A 16,194-nucleotide genomic window follows, 5' to 3' on the forward strand; every position below is an offset into this window, starting at 1 on the left:
GTAGGATTCCTAGAGTCCTAATTGGATTAGGACTGGGAATCCTAGTTGGAGTAGGACTGAAATTCCTACTTGGAATAGGATTCCTGCAATCCTAATGAGATTAGGAGTTTTGAATCAAAATTGGATTCCTACTTAGAGTAGGATTCCTAGAGTCCTAATCGGATTAGGACTTCGGATTCAAATAGAGTCCTAATTGGATTAGGACTAAAATTAAATATGTCCTAATTTGGATTAGGGTTTCTTAAGTCACAATTAATTATTAATCTAATGAATCAATAAGACTCCTAATTGGATTAGGATTGAAGAGTTCAATTGAGTCAAAATTGATTGAAGTTCTAATTGGATTAGGACTTACCTAGATTGGATCCTAATTGGTTCACCCTTGAGCTAAGCCTAATTGGATTAGGGCTTGACCACATTAGGGCATTTCAAACCCTACTTAATGTGGATTAGGGTTTACCATGAGGAGGGGAATATGCCCCCCTCCTTTCCATGTGGAGAAGGGAGAAGAGAGGGGGCCGGTGCCCCCTCTTAGGAAAGTAGTCTAGGGCTCCTAAGTTGTAGGAGCCCTGGATGCTATAAAAGGAGGTGAAAGAAGGGGCTACGCCCTAAGCTGGAATCCTCCTCTCCTTGCTGCCGCCACCCTCTCCCTTTCCTTGGTTCAGCCGCCAACAAGAAGGAGAAAAGAAGAGAGCCTTGTCCGCCTCCTCTTCCTCCAAGCCTTCTTCCAACGCAGGGAAAAGAAAGAAGGCTGCAGAAGCTGTGTTCTTCTTCCTTGAGTTCCTTCTTTCTCTTCCTCTTCTCAAGCACAATCAAGGGTTGATTGAAAGAGAGGAGATCAGCCATCAAAAGAAGTCTTTGCAAGGGAGCTAGCACCCCGGAAAGACAAGAGAGCTTTGATCGGATTACTGCTTCGTGTGGATACCCGTAGAGGCCGGACACTTGAACGGCTTCAAGCGAACCTTCATCCTAGACCACGAACTTCAGTTTGCGGTGATCATCTACCCGCACAAGGTGAAGATCTGATCTTCTAATGTATTTAAAAGTTTTAATTCTTATCTAACTACGAACGGTTCATGAAACAACGTTCATGCGATGAACGTCGATCCCGCTTATGTCGATTCCGCTGCCATCTGAATTTTTTGAAATATCAGCGGCATGGGTGGGTTCCCAACAGTGGTATCAGTGCCTAGGCTTCGTAGATTAAGGTAAGAATTAATTATCTAAAGGCTTATTAGATCTGAAAATTAAATGATCATGCATGCTGAAAATTTCTGCATGCAGATTTTTCAGGGGTGCTGATTTTTGCATGTTGATTTTTATATGATAAAATGATGATTCTAATTGCGTTGTTAATAAGATTACAAAGTTTAGAATCATGATTAGCATAATCAGTAACCTATGTCATGATATAATCGGTTAGTTTTCAGATCTGAAAATTATAATTGTTGCATATGGTGATGATTATAGGATTCAAACCCTTTTGGTATCAAATGTAATGACCTGCGATGTGATCTGCAATGTCATGTAATTTTTCAGATGCTTGCATGCATCTTATTTGATATTTTGAGAGGCCTGCGTGCCTCCTAAAAGGAGATGTAATTTATTTTTATTTTTATTTTACAATCTGGTTGTATTTGTGTGATGTGATGTACGTCAACGATCAAGTTGAAGACTAGGCATGAGATGAACAGGTGATCTAAGCAGTTGATGGCGATTGGATGAAGAGTTGATCAAGGATCGGATCAAGGAGGCTTGGAACCAATTCAAGAGTTGAAGACCAGTTGATCGATTGACGTGCATGTGCTTGTAATACGACCTAACTAGAATCCATGATCATCACCCATTTAAAGTTTAGCTTTAATTATTGCTGCGATTATAACTGCCTGCAATGTGCCGTTTGCATGTGATGTGAATGAGAGTCGGGTAGATTGGTTTACATGTGATGTAGCAAATCCAATTGAGACCTAAATCAAAACCTCCTCAATCAAGTCGAGGGTGAACCGACATGAGCAAGTCATATTAGATTAATTGATCTAATTGGTGTCTAGGAAAGCATGAAAGGTGGTTACTTAATTAGGACCTTACTCTCTGAGTAAGGGGAGCCTCCCACCTGCTTACCTGGCCAATTGTTCGATTACCTCTTATGAACAGCTCAAGTTGCAAATACTAAGACCTGATTAACCAATATTAAGTCAATAAGTCTTCCACTATAGTAGAGCTGCTAAGGCCTTTCTGATGTTGATTTGTCTCGGCTGGATACAGTGGTCAAGTTGCATCGGGGGGCTGGACCTCTCTATAGACATGAGATGTTGTAGGGTAAAGGTGGGGTTGGGCACCAATAACTGTTAGGTGAGGACCCAATGACGACTTTATTCCTACGATTATACGGTGGGTCTGACTTAACTAAGAAATGGGACCAATAACTGTTAGGTGAGGTTTTCATGGTTTAGAGACCAAGTTACACTGCAACATGCTTGAGAAGCATTGTACAAGAGTTGTACATTCATCAATCTATATGTCACCAATAACTGTTAGGTGAGGTGGCATGTAAATTGGTGGGACCGCAGTACCCACTAGAAATCCTAGTCGTGTGGGATTTCCGTTTTCCTACCAGGGGAGTGTGAGGGATTCGAGAAAATAGTGGGAGTTACATTTGTTCTAAAAGACCTTAGAATAGATTAGGATCAAGTACAAAAGTCTAACTAGAATCTTTACTCTCTGCAGATACAATGTCAGCTTCAAACCCTTTGACCCGTATTCTTGAAACCAACCGACTGACCGGAACCAATTACAAAGACTGGCTTAGAAACCTCAAAATTATTTTGGACTGTGAAAAAATAGGCTACATACTCGATTCAGATATCCCCATACTACCAACACGTCCTATTGATGTTCAGCGTGAGATGCATAAAAGGTGGTTGGATGATGACATTAGAGTAAAATGCTATATGATGGCATCCATGTCAAATGAACTCCAATGCCAGCATGAAAATATGAAGACTGCTAGGGACATACTGGCACACCTGCAAGAGTTGTATGGTGAGCAGAGTCGCACAGCTCGTTTTGAAGTGTCCAAAAGGCTTTTCAAAACAAAGATGCGCGAGGGGCAGTCTGTCCATGATCACGGTCTGACTATGATCAAGGATCTGGAGGAGCTTGAGAAGCTCGGTATGGACATGCACAAGGAATTACAAGTGGATTTGATCCTAAGTCACTTCCTGATTCATTTGGTCAGTTTATAGTAAACTACCACATGAATAAGATTGAATGCACTAAGACTGAACTAATAAACATGTTGGTAACTACTGAGGGAGCCTTGAAAGGTTCAAGGGGCAATGTCCTTGCTACTGAGTTGACTTCTGGTTCCAAGAGAAAGTCTACTTGGAAGAAAAAGAAGCCTGCTAAGAAGCAGAAAAAGGACAAGAAGCCAAAGAAGGAAGTTCAAAAGAAAAGGGCTAACGACAAAGGAAAATGTTTCCACTGCAATGTCGACGGCCACTGGAAGAGAAACTGTCCTTCATACCTCGAGAGCCTGAAGAACAAGAAATGTGACATACCTTCAGAAGGTATAGACTTGCTCATTATTGAAACGAATCTAACGGTTTCTTCTACTTCTAGTTGGGTTATAGATTCTGGTTCTAGTGCTCATCTGTGCACTACCATGCAGGGTCTAAAGGAAAGTAGAAGGCTGGCGGAAGGTGCGGTAACCCTTCGGGTTGGCAACGGGGCAAAAGTTGCTGCTGTGGCTGTGGGCACCTACCATCTGCGACTACCGTCTGGATTTAGTTTATTACTTAGAGACTGCTGTTGGGGTATGTGGAGACCTTTGGTGATGAAGAGAATTGAAGAAAAATCAATTCTGCATAGTTTTCTGTCTGGCGGACTGTCGGAGTCGACTCGAGCTTCAGTCGAGTCGACTCGGAAACAGTCGAGTCGACTCGAGGTCTGTCGAGTCGACCCGAGAGGAGAAAGCCGCAAAAACCATGTTTCTGTCTGGACTGTCAGAGTCGACTCGAACTACAGTCGAGTCGACTCGGAGCATCGTCGAGTCGACTCGAGATACAGTGGAGTCGACTCGAGATCGTGCCAGTTAAACTGGAAGTTGTTCAGACATGCCAGAGTCGACTCGGACTTCAGCCGAGTCGACTCGGGCTCGCGAAAAATCGTACGGACGATTTTCTTTTGGTGTTTTTGGTGGCGTTTCGACGGCTATGATCATCTGAAGGTCTTGAGACTATATATAGGACTCATGAGAGCCCTAGGGTAAGGGTTATTGGCCGTATATTTGAGAGAGACTCTTGTTTGTGAGGCTAGGGTTCTAGAGAAGAAGAGGATTGGGATCCTACTTCTTGTGCAAAGGGAATTCTGTGTGAATCTCTTGTAGATCGATCGCTTGTGATCGTTCGGGTGTGTGCTATCTCTGTAATCAGTTCATCCTTATTGAGATTTGGAGCGGTGGAGGACGTAGGCTATTTGTAGCCGAACCTCGTTACATTTTTGTGTTTGCTTTGCTATTTTCTTCCTTCTTCTTCCTTTGATCTTTGATAATCCGTTGCGGTGCTCAAGTGTTTTACCCTACTGATACCACGGGGTAATCTTTTGCCCTTCGTAGGCGGAGCGAAGAGGTGATCCTTGAGTCCGGAGTCGAGGGAGCAAGAGAGTACTTATCCGTTTGTATCTCTCTTGCTTGTCCGACGTCGGTGGCGGCGCTGGTGTGAGTGGGTTCCGGTGCGGGGCGCCGACAACAATTGGTATCAGAGCTATTGGTTATTCTGCAATGGCGGATGAAGGGAAGTTGCGAATTGAGAAGTTCAATGGCACGAACTTCGGATTTTGGAAGATGCAAATAGAAGATTACCTTTACCAGAAGGATCTCTATTTACCTCTTGGAGGTAGAGCAAAGAAACCAGAGAAGATGTCCGATGAAGACTGGGAGGTCCTCGATCGGAAGACGCTCGGCACCATCAGATTGTCACTTGCATCCCAAGTGGCATTCAACATCAAAAACGAGAAGACGACGATGGAGTTGATGGCAACATTGTCGCGGATGTACGAGAAACCCTCAGCATCAAACAAGGTATTTCTCATGAAGAGGTTGTTTAATCTTCGTATGAAAAATGGCGGCAGCGTAGCAGAATACCTCAACGAGTTCAATGGACTCACGGCCCAGTTGGAGTCAGTGGAGATTAGTTTTGACGATGAGATTCGGGCATTGCTAATCCTCTCCGGATTGCCTGATAGCTGGGAGGGCCTGGTGATGGCGGTGAGCAACTCTTCGGCAACGGGGAAGTTGATTTTTGATGACGTTGTGGGAGTGCTTCTGAGTGAAGAAGCAAGAAGGAAATCTTCTGGAGCTACGGAGTCGTCTGGAAGTGCACTAAACACCTCTGACCGGGGAAGACAAAAGAAGGACGGTCGATTTCGAAGCGACTCGAAGTCGAGATCCAGCAGGTCTCGAGCACCTCAGAACAAGGGAGCGAAGTGCTGGAACTGCGGGAAGACGGGGCACTTTAGGAGGGATTGCAAATCTCCTAAAGGGAAGCAAGGCGACCACACCGAAGGAGTCAGCAAGGATCTGGCAAATCTTGCTGAAGACGGTGATATGGATGCCCTCGTTCTATCTTTGTCTACCTGTGACGAGTCTTGGGTGATAGACTCGGGCGCGTCTTTCCATGCTACATCCCAACGGAAGCTTCTTGAAGGATATGAGAAGGGAGACTTTGGCAAAGTCTACCTAGGGGATGGAGAGCCTTGCACCATACAAGGAAGGGGAAGCGCGGAAGTGAAGTTGGTTTCTGGATCTTCACTTGAGCTTGAGGACGTACGGCACGTACCTCAACTGCAGAGGAATCTGATTTCTGTTGGACAGTTGGCGAGCCAGGGGTACAAGGCTACTTTCACAGCTGATCAGTGGAAGATATCCAGAGGTTCGTTGACGGTGGCTAGTGGCAAGAAGGTTGGGACACTTTATGTCACCAACGGCACGGAGAACTCTATTGGAGTTGTTGCAGCAGATGTGGACACCAAGTTATGGCATTGTAGACTTGGGCACATGAGTTATCAGGGACTGGAGGTGATGCACCAGTTGGGAAAGCTGCAGGGTCTCAGGAGTGTTGAGATGGACTTCTGTGAGAATTGTGTTCTCGGAAAGCAGAAGCGTGTTTCATTCAACAAAGAAGGTAAACCTCGGAAGCAAGAAAAGCTAGATCTCGTGCACACGGACGTGTGGGGGCCTGCACCAGTTTCTTCCATTGGTGGATCTCAGTACTATGTTACTTTTATTGATGATGCTACCAGGAAGCTTTGGGTGTTCTTCTTGAAGCACAAGTCAGAGGTATTTGGGGTCTTCAGGAGATGGCAGGCGATGGTAGAACTCGAGACAGGAAAGAGGTTGAAATGCCTGAGATCGGACAACGGTGGTGAGTATTGTAGCAGGGAGTTTGAGGACTACTGTGCAGATGCTGGGATCGTCAGGCAAAGGACAGTTCCAGGAACACCACAACAAAATGGAGTTGCTGAAAGGATGAACAGAACAATTAATGAGCGTGCCAGGAGTATGAGGATACATGCTGGATTGCCACAGCAGTTTTGGGCGGAAGCAGTTAACACTGCTGCCTACTTGATCAACAGAGGGCCATCAAAGAAACTTGAATTTGGGATTCCTGAGGAAGCATGGACAGCGAAGAAGATTGATTTGGCGCACTTACGAGTATTCGGTTGTACCAGTTATGTCCATGTTGATTCCAGTCAAAGAAGCAAACTAGACGCCAAATCAAAGAAGTGTATTTTCGTTGGATACAGAGGTCAACAGTTTGGGTACCGGCTTTGGGATCCCGAACACAAGAAGATCATTCGTAGTAATGATGTGGTATTCAATGAGAAAATGCAGCAGAGCACTGAATCAGAAACAAAACCTGTTGAGCCGTGTTTTGTGGATCCTGAAGAGGAGTCTACAAATTCTGGTCAGAAGACTCAGTCAGAGCAAGAACCTGAAGCATTGGCACCCCCTCCACAACTAAGAAGGTCCACTCGTAGTACTCATGGGAAGCCTCCTCAAAGGTATGATGGGACTCTTAGTTATTTGCTGCTCACAGATAATGGCGAACCTGAATGCTTCACGGAGGCATTGGAGGTTGATACCAGGAAGGAGTGGGAGTTGGCCATGGATGATGAGATGAAGTCATTGGAGCAGAATCAAACGTGGGATTTGGTGGATCTGCCCAAGGGGAAGAAAGCACTGTCAAACAAATGGGTTTACAGGCTGAAGGAAGAGCAAGGCGGGAAGAAGCGATACAAGGCCAGGCTGCTTGTAAAAGGATTTCAGCAGAGAGCAGGTATCGACTTCACAGAGATCTTTTCTCCTGTAGTCAAGATGAGTACTATTCGAGCGGTGCTGAGCATGGTGGCAGTAGAGGATCTTCACTTAGAGCAGCTTGATGTGAAGACGGCCTTTCTCCACGGAGATCTCGATGAGGAGATATATATGCAGCAGCCGGAGGGATACATTGCAGCTGGCATGGGTGACTTAGTCTGCAAACTAAAGAAAAGCCTCTATGGTTTGAAACAGGCACCCAGACAATGGTATCTCAAGTTCGATAGTTACATGCTTGAGATAGGATACAGGAGATGTCAGGAGGATCACTGTTGCTACTTCCGGGACTTCGGTACATCTTACATTATCTTGCTATTGTATGTTGATGACATGTTAGTTGCAGGAGCTAGCATGCATGAGATTGCAAAATTGAAGCTGAAGCTGTCAAGAAAATTTGCAATGAAGGATCTAGGAGCAGCAAAATAGATCCTTGGGATGCGGATCAGTAGAGATAGGTCTAAACATATCCTCAGACTATCTCAGGCGGAGTACATCAGCCGAGTACTCAGGAGATTCTGCATGGAGGGTGCCAAACCTGTTGGCACACCGCTGGGTGCCCATTTTAAGCTCTCAAAAGGGCAAAGTCCGAAGACGCGGGTGGAGGAGCTCAATATGTCAAAAATCCCGTATGCATCGGCAGTGGGGAGCTTGATGTACGCTATGGTGTGTACGAGACCAGACATTGCTCAAGCAGTGGGAGTTGTGAGTCGCTTCATGAGCTGCCCAGGCTTGGAGCATTGGCGCGCAGTCAAATGGATACTGAGGTATCTGAAAGGCACTGAGCACATGTCATTGTGCTATGGAGGTTCTGAGATCCGGTTACAGGGCTATGTGGACTCAGACATGGCAGGGGACTTGGACGGCAGGAGAAGCACGACAGGGTACTTGTTCACCTTGGGCAGTGGAGCCGTCAGTTGGATTTCCAGGTTGCAACCAGTTGTTGCATTGTCGACTACGGAGGCGGAGTATGTGGCAGCCACAGAGGCGTGCAAGGAACTAATATGGCTTCAAGTCTTGATGAAGGAGCTTGGGAAGGAACAGAAGGATTGCATGTTATATTCTGATAGTCAAAGTGCAATTCATCTGGCAAAGAATTCAGCTTTCCATTCAAGGACGAAGCATATTGACATACGGTACCACTTCGTGAGGTCATTGCTCGAGCAGGGACTCGTCAAGTTGGAGAAGATTCATACAAGTCAGAATCCTGCAGATATGTTGACGAAGGTCGTCACGGTGGAGAAGCTGAGGAGTTGTTCAGCTTCTGCTGGTCTTCATGCTTGAAGACGTTGAGGAGGCATCGTACCTATTTCACTAGGATGATTTAGTTTCAGTGGGAGCACAGAGGAGAGCCAAGTAACAAGAGGATATACCCAAGGTCTCCAAGTGGGAGATTGTTGGGGTATGTGGAGACCTTTGGTGATGAAGAGAATTGAAAGAAAATCAATTCTGCATAGTTTTCTGTCTGGCGGACTGTCGGAGTCGACTCGAGCTTCAGTCGAGTCGACTCGGGAACAGTCGAGTCGACTCGAGGTCTGTCGAGTCGACCCGAGAGGAGAAAGCCGCAAAAACCATGTTTCTGTCTGGACTGTCAGAGTCGACTCGAACTACAGTCGAGTCGACTCGGAGCATCGTCGAGTCGACTCGAGATACAGTGGAGTCGACTCGAGATCGTGCCAGTTAAACTGGAAGTTGTTCAGACGTGCCAGAGTCGACTCGGACTTCAGCCGAGTCGACTCGGGCTCGCGAAAAATCGTACGGACGATTTTCTTTTGGTGTTTTTGGTGGCGTTTCGACGGCTATGATCATCTGAAGGTCTTGAGACTATATATAGGACTCATGAGAGCCCTAGGGTAAGGGTTATTGGCCGTATATTTGGGAGAGACTCTTGTTTGTGAGGCTAGGGTTCTAGAGAAGAAGAGGATTGGGATCCTACTTCTTGTGCAAAAGGAATTCTGTGTGAATCTCTTGTAGATCGATCGCTTGTGATCGTTCGGGTGTGTGCTATCTCTGTAATCAGTTCATCCTTATTGAGATTTGGAGCGGTGGAGGACGTAGGCTATTTGTAGCCGAACCTCGTTACATTTTTGTGTTTGCTTTGCTATTTTCTTCCTTCTTCTTCCTTTGAACTTTGATAATCCGTTGCGGTGCTCAAGTGTTTTACCCTACTGATACCACGGGGTAATCTTTTGCCCTTCGTAGGCGGAGCGAAGAGGTGATCCTTGAGTCCGGAGTCGAGGGAGCAAGAGAGTGCTTATCCGTTTGTATCTCTCTTGCTTGTCCGACGTCGGTGGCGGCGCTGGTGTGAGTGGGTTCCGGTGCGGGGCGCCGACAACAACTGCTATTATGTACCTGCTGCTAGCAGAAATTTAATTTCTGTTTCATGTCTAGCACCGGAAGGTCATGTTTTTACATTTGACAAAGACTGCTGTTCTATTTATTTCAGAAATAAAATAGTTGCACGTAGTTTCATGATCGACAGTCTCTATCATTTACATATGGATGTATCTGTGAATGTTACCGAGCAAGAAGTGAGTGCCAAAGGATCCAAAAGATCTAGAGATGAGATAAACCAAAGATATTTGTGGCACCTCAGGCTTGGCCATATTGGAGAAGACAGAATGAACAAAATGGATAAAGATGGGCTTTTAGGCTCATTGACTTCCGAGTCATATCCAGTTTGCGAGTCCTGTCTTCAAGGAAAAATGGCTAGACTGCCCTTTGTAGGACATGGGGAGAGGACCACTGAAATACTTACCCTAGTACATACAGATGTATGTGGCCCATTCGATGTGCTAGCCAGGGGACATTATTCTTACTTCATTACCTTTACCGATGATTATTCACGGTATGGTTATGTGTATCTTATGAGACACAAGTCTGAATCTTTTGAAAAGTTCAAAGAGTTCAGGAATGAAGTAGAAAAACAAACTGGAAAACCTCTTAAGGCTTTTCGATCAGATCGAGGAGGAGAATACCTTAGTGGGAAATTCTGGGACTATCTCAAAGAAAATGGCATAGTCTCACAGTGGACACCTCCGGGTACACCTCAACTCAATGGGGTGTCAGAGAGGAGGAATCGGACCCTGTTGGATATGGTCAGGTCCATGATGAGCTTCACTGATTTACCTATGTTTCTTTGGGGAGATGCCTTACTCACAGCGATTTATTTATTGAATAGAGTTCCCTCTAAATCCGTTCCTACCACACCGTATGAGATATGGCATGGTAAGAAACCAAGTCTGGGTCATCTCAAGATTTGGGGATGTCCGGCCCACGTCAAGAGACTACAGGCGGACAAACTAGAGGCTAGGACCATAAGTGCTCGTTTTATAGGATATCCTAAAGAGTCATTCGGATACAATTTTTACGTCTCAGAGGATCACAATGTGTTTGTGAGCCGTCATGCCATCTTCTTGGAAAATCAGTTTATCCTTGATAGAGGCAGTGGGAGGAAAATTGAGCTTGAAGAGAAAGTCTCTGAAAAGCAACGAGTCATGGATCCTATTGAACCCATTCATACAGAGCCAGTACACGATGTCCCTCGACCACCTCGTAGATCTAGTAGGGTCTCCCATCCTTCCGATAGATACTTAGGTATACTAGAGGAGGATACCGAGGAAATGTTCCTAGTGGGAGATAGGGATCATACACAAGATCCCAAAACCTACAACGAGGCAATATCTGATATCGATTCCGAGAAATGGCTGGAAGCCATGAAGTCAGAATTAGACTCCATGCATTCCAACCAAGTCTGGACCTTAGTAGACCCACCAGAAGGTATTGTACCTATTGGATGCAAATGGATCTACAAAAGGAAGATAGGTTCGGATGGAGAGGTAGAGACCTATAAGGCAAGGCTTGTGGCGAAAGGGTATAGTCAGCGCGAAGGCATTGACTATCAGGAGACCTTTTCACCTGTAGCCATGCTAAAATCCATCCGAACATTGCTTGCTATTGCAGCATTTCATGATTATGAAATCTGGCAGATGGATGTGAAAACTGCTTTCCTGAATGGATATCTTAATGAAGATATCTATATGGAACAGCCTTTGGGTTTCACTTCCAGTGATGGAGATCACAAGGTCTGCAAGCTGCAAAGGTCCATCTATGGACTAAAGCAAGCATCTCGGAGTTGGAACACTCGTTTCGATGACGCAATCAAAACGTTTGATTTCATCAAAAACGAAGAGGAACCGTGTGTTTACAAAAAGGTTAGTGGGAGCGCTGTCGTATTTCTCGTACTGTACGTGGACGACATCCTACTGATAGGGAATGATATTCCCATGCTAACCTCGGTCAAGGTCTGGTTGTCAAAAGAATTCTCCATGAAAGACCTTGGGGAAGCATCCTATATTTTGGGAATAAAGGTCTATAGAGATAGATCTAAAAGGATGCTTGGCCTTTCACAGAAGATGTATATAGAGGAGGTGCTGAAGAGGTTCAGATGAAAAACTCCAAGAGGGGTCTCTTACCCCTTAGGCATGGAATTCATCTCTCCAAGAAGATGTGCCCCAACACATCTGAAGAGATTCAACGCATGAGCAAGATTCCCTATGCATCGGCAATAGGAAGCCTCATGTATGCCATGCTATGTACACGACCTGATATAGCTCTTGCTGTGAGTGTCACAAGCAGATATCAGTCGAATCCAGGTGAAGAACACTGGACAGCTGTGAAGAATATTCTTAAGTACTTGAGAAGAACTAAAGATTTATTCTTGGTTTTTGGAGGATCATCAGAGTTAAAGGTAGAAGGGTACACAGATTCAGACTTCATGACTAATGTCGATGACAGGAAGTCAACATCTAGATATGTGTTCTTGTGCAATGGTGGTACGGTGAATTGGAAAGAGTTCTAAACAACCGATCATTGCTGATTCTACTATGGAAGCTGAATACATCACTGCCTCTGAAGCTGCTAAGGAAGGCTTCTGGTTCAAGAAATTCATTGCAGAGTTGGACGTGATGACATCAGATGCCATAACACTCTACTGCGATAATAATGGCGCCATAGCCCTTGCTAAGGAGCCAAGGTCTCATCAGAAGTCTAAGCATATAGAGCGGCGCTTCCATCTCATACGCGACTATGTTGAGAAGAAATATGTAGAGGTGCAGAGAGTAGACTCCGCGGATAACGTGGCAGACCCGTTCACTAAACAGCTAAGTCAGCAAAAGACTGAAGCCCACCTTGAGAAGATGGGGCTTAGATATATGACTGATTGGCTTTAGTGCAAGTGGGAGATTGTTAGATGTATGCCCTAGAAGCCAATCTGGCTGACACATTGTTAATTCTAGGGACATAATTTTGTACTTGACTATTTATTATTGAATAAATAAAAGGCATCTTTTCATTCATATTATTTATGTGTCTATGAATCGTCCAAGAAATTAATAAGATGATGATACATATTCTCAAGAGTTGAGAATTTGAGCCATGTATCATTGGTGATTAATTTCTAAATGCTCCTGATCAATGGATCATCACGAGGACGGTGATCGATCCGATCAGTGCACAGATCACTTTCCTTCTGGATGGACGAGACTTGAGTCCACAGTGTAGGGACACTGAAGTGATAGTGCAGGTGCTTGTTAGAGAACAAGGGTACTGAGCGTGACCAAGACAAGAAGTCACTTGGATGTCTATCCACTCGTCAGTGACTTGCTTGATGTTGCAGTAGTGTGACTGGTCCTTTGACCTGCGGTGCTTCGGCTACTCACAGTGAGGTTATTGTAGTTTGACTGCACACATACATGGTCTCTAGCCATATGGGTCCATGCAGTGTAGATTGGCTGCAGTAGGTTCACTGTAGGAGTAGGGTATGCACCTACAAGGAATCTATCGACCTTGATAGAAGAGGAGTGATCCTATGTGATTTGTTAGACTGAGTTCTAAGACCTTGGCCAGGGCAGTAATATAAAGTGGAGAAAGAGTTTTCCACTATCGAACTCGAGTCGAATAAATCTTGACATATGACAGACGATGGGGTTTGACGAGTTGTCCATGACCTCCATCCTGTAGGGATCCACGATAGTAGGACTGTATCACACGTTAACTGCACCTAGAGGTTCATCATTCCATTCTGCTGGGTAGCCACAACATGCTGCTAGGTGTCACTGGTGGATGGTGGGACTCACAGGGATTATCTCGATGATCGATAAACCCTAATGAGTTGAGTTGGAATCGTTCCAACCCATTGAAAGAAGTTTTCAATGATATAGTGATAGAGATCACAATATATCTCACTACCAGTCAGAATAGAACCTATGGGGTCACACACACTAGAAGTATTGACCGATCCGATGGTTGAAAAGTGATTATGAATCACGAGTAATCAATTCGATTGATAAGAAGTTGAAGAAGGAAAGGGAATTAATTAATTGGACTTGAAACAAGAGTCCCACTTCGAGTAGGATTCCTAGAGTCCTAATTGGATTAGGACTGAAAATCCTAGTTGGAGTAGGACTGGAATTCCTACTTGGAATAGGATTCCTGCAATCCTAATGAGATTAGGAGTTTTGAATCAAAATTGGATTCCTACTTGGAGTAGGATTCCTAGAGTCCTAATCGGATTAGGACTTCGGATTCAAATAGAGTCCTAATTGGATTAGGACTAAAATTAAATATGTCCTAATTTGGATTAGGTTTTCTTAAGTCACAATTAATTATTAATCTAATGAATCAATAAGACTCCTAATTGGATTAGGATTGAAGAGTTCAATTGAGTCAAAATTGATTGAAGTTCTAATTGGATTAGGACTTACCTAGATTGGATCCTAATTGGTTCACCCTTGAGCTAAGCCTAATTGGATTAGGGCTTGACCACATTAGGGCATTTCAAACCCTACTTAATGTGGATTAGGGTTTACCATGAGGAGGGGAATATGCCCCCCCCCTTTCCATGTGGAGAAGGGAGAAGAGAGGGGGCCGGCGCCCCCTTTTAGGAAAGTAGTCTAGGGCTCCTAAGTTGTAGGAGCCCTGGATGCTATAAAAGGAGGTGAAAGAAGGGGCTACGCCCTAAGCTGGAATCCTCCTCTCCTTGCTGCCGCCACCCTCTCCCTTTCCTTGGTTCAGCCGCCAACAAGAAGGAGAAAAGAAGAGAGCCTTGTCCGCCTCCTCTTCCTCCAATCCTTCTTCCAACGCAGGGAAAAGAAAGAAGGCTGCAGAAGCTGTGTTCTTCTTCCTTGAGTTCCTTCTTCCTCTTCCTCCTCTCAAGCACAATCAAGGGTTGATTGAAAGAGAGGAGATCAGCCATCAAAAGAAGTCTTTGCAAGGGAGCTAGCACCCTGGGAAGACAAGAGAGCTTTGATCGGATCACTGCTTCGTGTGGATACCCGTAGAGGCCGGACACTTGAACGGCTTCAAGCGAACCTTCATACTAGACCACGAACTTTAGTTTGCGGTGATCATCTACCCGCACAAGGTGAAGATTTGATCTTCTAATGTATTTAAAAGTTTTAATTCTTATCTAACTATGAACGGTTCATGAAACAACGTTCATGCGATGAACGTCGATTCCGCTTATGTCGATTCTGCTGCCATCTGAATTTTTTTGAAATATCAGCGGCATGGGCGGGTTCCCAACACTTCTCACTCGGAAGATTATATCCGGAGGATGATAACAGGGGTCAAGAGGCTATAAAAGGAGGGGAGTTTTTCTCCTGTGGGGGTATCCTTGGCTCATCGAATAATACTTTGATCATTCCATTCGGAGAGTTCCCACAAGAGTGGAAAGAGATAGAGGAGGATAGGAAGAAGAATCAGTCGGGATGGAAGCCTTCTCCACTGCTGCTGCTGTTCACTTCTACATGGAGGGCTGATCTCTTCACTAGGGCACGATGAAGCCCTAACAAAGGCGACAATGTTTCTTGTATTTTTATTATTTTGTTTTTGGAATTGTATGAACTTATTTTGATCCAAATGAATATCTTTTTATCTCATATTTGAATTCTGTGATTTTAAGTATGATGTTTATACAATTGTTCTACATGATCATCAAGTAAATATAAGATAGTCCATGCTTAAGGAAGATGCGGTGTGCTGCCACCTTAGATTAGGGTAGACATTTCATGCTAACTGAAGATGGATTATGCCTAAATTACTTTGGTGAAATTTTATTCGAATGCTTATTAGGCTTGTAGCCAATTTGCATAAAAATCCAAAAATGAAATAAAATATCATTAACCATTATTGCTAAGTTAGTGGTGAATTCCTTGCCCTAGGTTCTCTCAACTGATATCATTTTAATTGCATTTTTTATTAAATTATTTAGGTTAATGTTCTTCACAAACTCATATTTATAAATTAAAAAAAAAGAAAATAATTGTACCCCAATCCCTGTAGATCGATACCTGTAATCACTATCCTACATGCTAAAACTGACTATCAATGAGCAATTATCGACAATTAAACCAAACATGCTAATCTGAAATTAAATTAGTCATAAAATTTTTAAATCCAACTATTCTTTGTGGGGCTGCATCAAAATCATTTAAATAATAAAAAAATAAGGATATTTTACTAGCTTGCATGCTCCCAAAGTGCAAACTTAGGAAATCTTTTGCTAAGAATACATTTTCTGTTTTTGTCGGACAAAAATAGTAATTAATTTGTAGCTTATAAGGATGGACAGAAGAACTTCAAATCAATCAATAAGGCTTGTTGTTGAGGAAAACACTTGTATATAAAGGGATTTTATTAAATAGAACCTAGTAAAGGTGAATATTGAAAATGAAAGATTATATTTGGCAACACATTTTTAATTTTTGGAAAATACTACACCCAATGTATTTAATAGCAAGGTTGGAAAAATCGATACCGGG

Source organism: Phoenix dactylifera, unplaced genomic scaffold, assembly GCF_009389715.1.
Source record: "Phoenix dactylifera cultivar Barhee BC4 unplaced genomic scaffold, palm_55x_up_171113_PBpolish2nd_filt_p 000159F, whole genome shotgun sequence".
Lineage (NCBI taxonomy): Eukaryota > Viridiplantae > Streptophyta > Magnoliopsida > Arecales > Arecaceae > Phoenix > Phoenix dactylifera.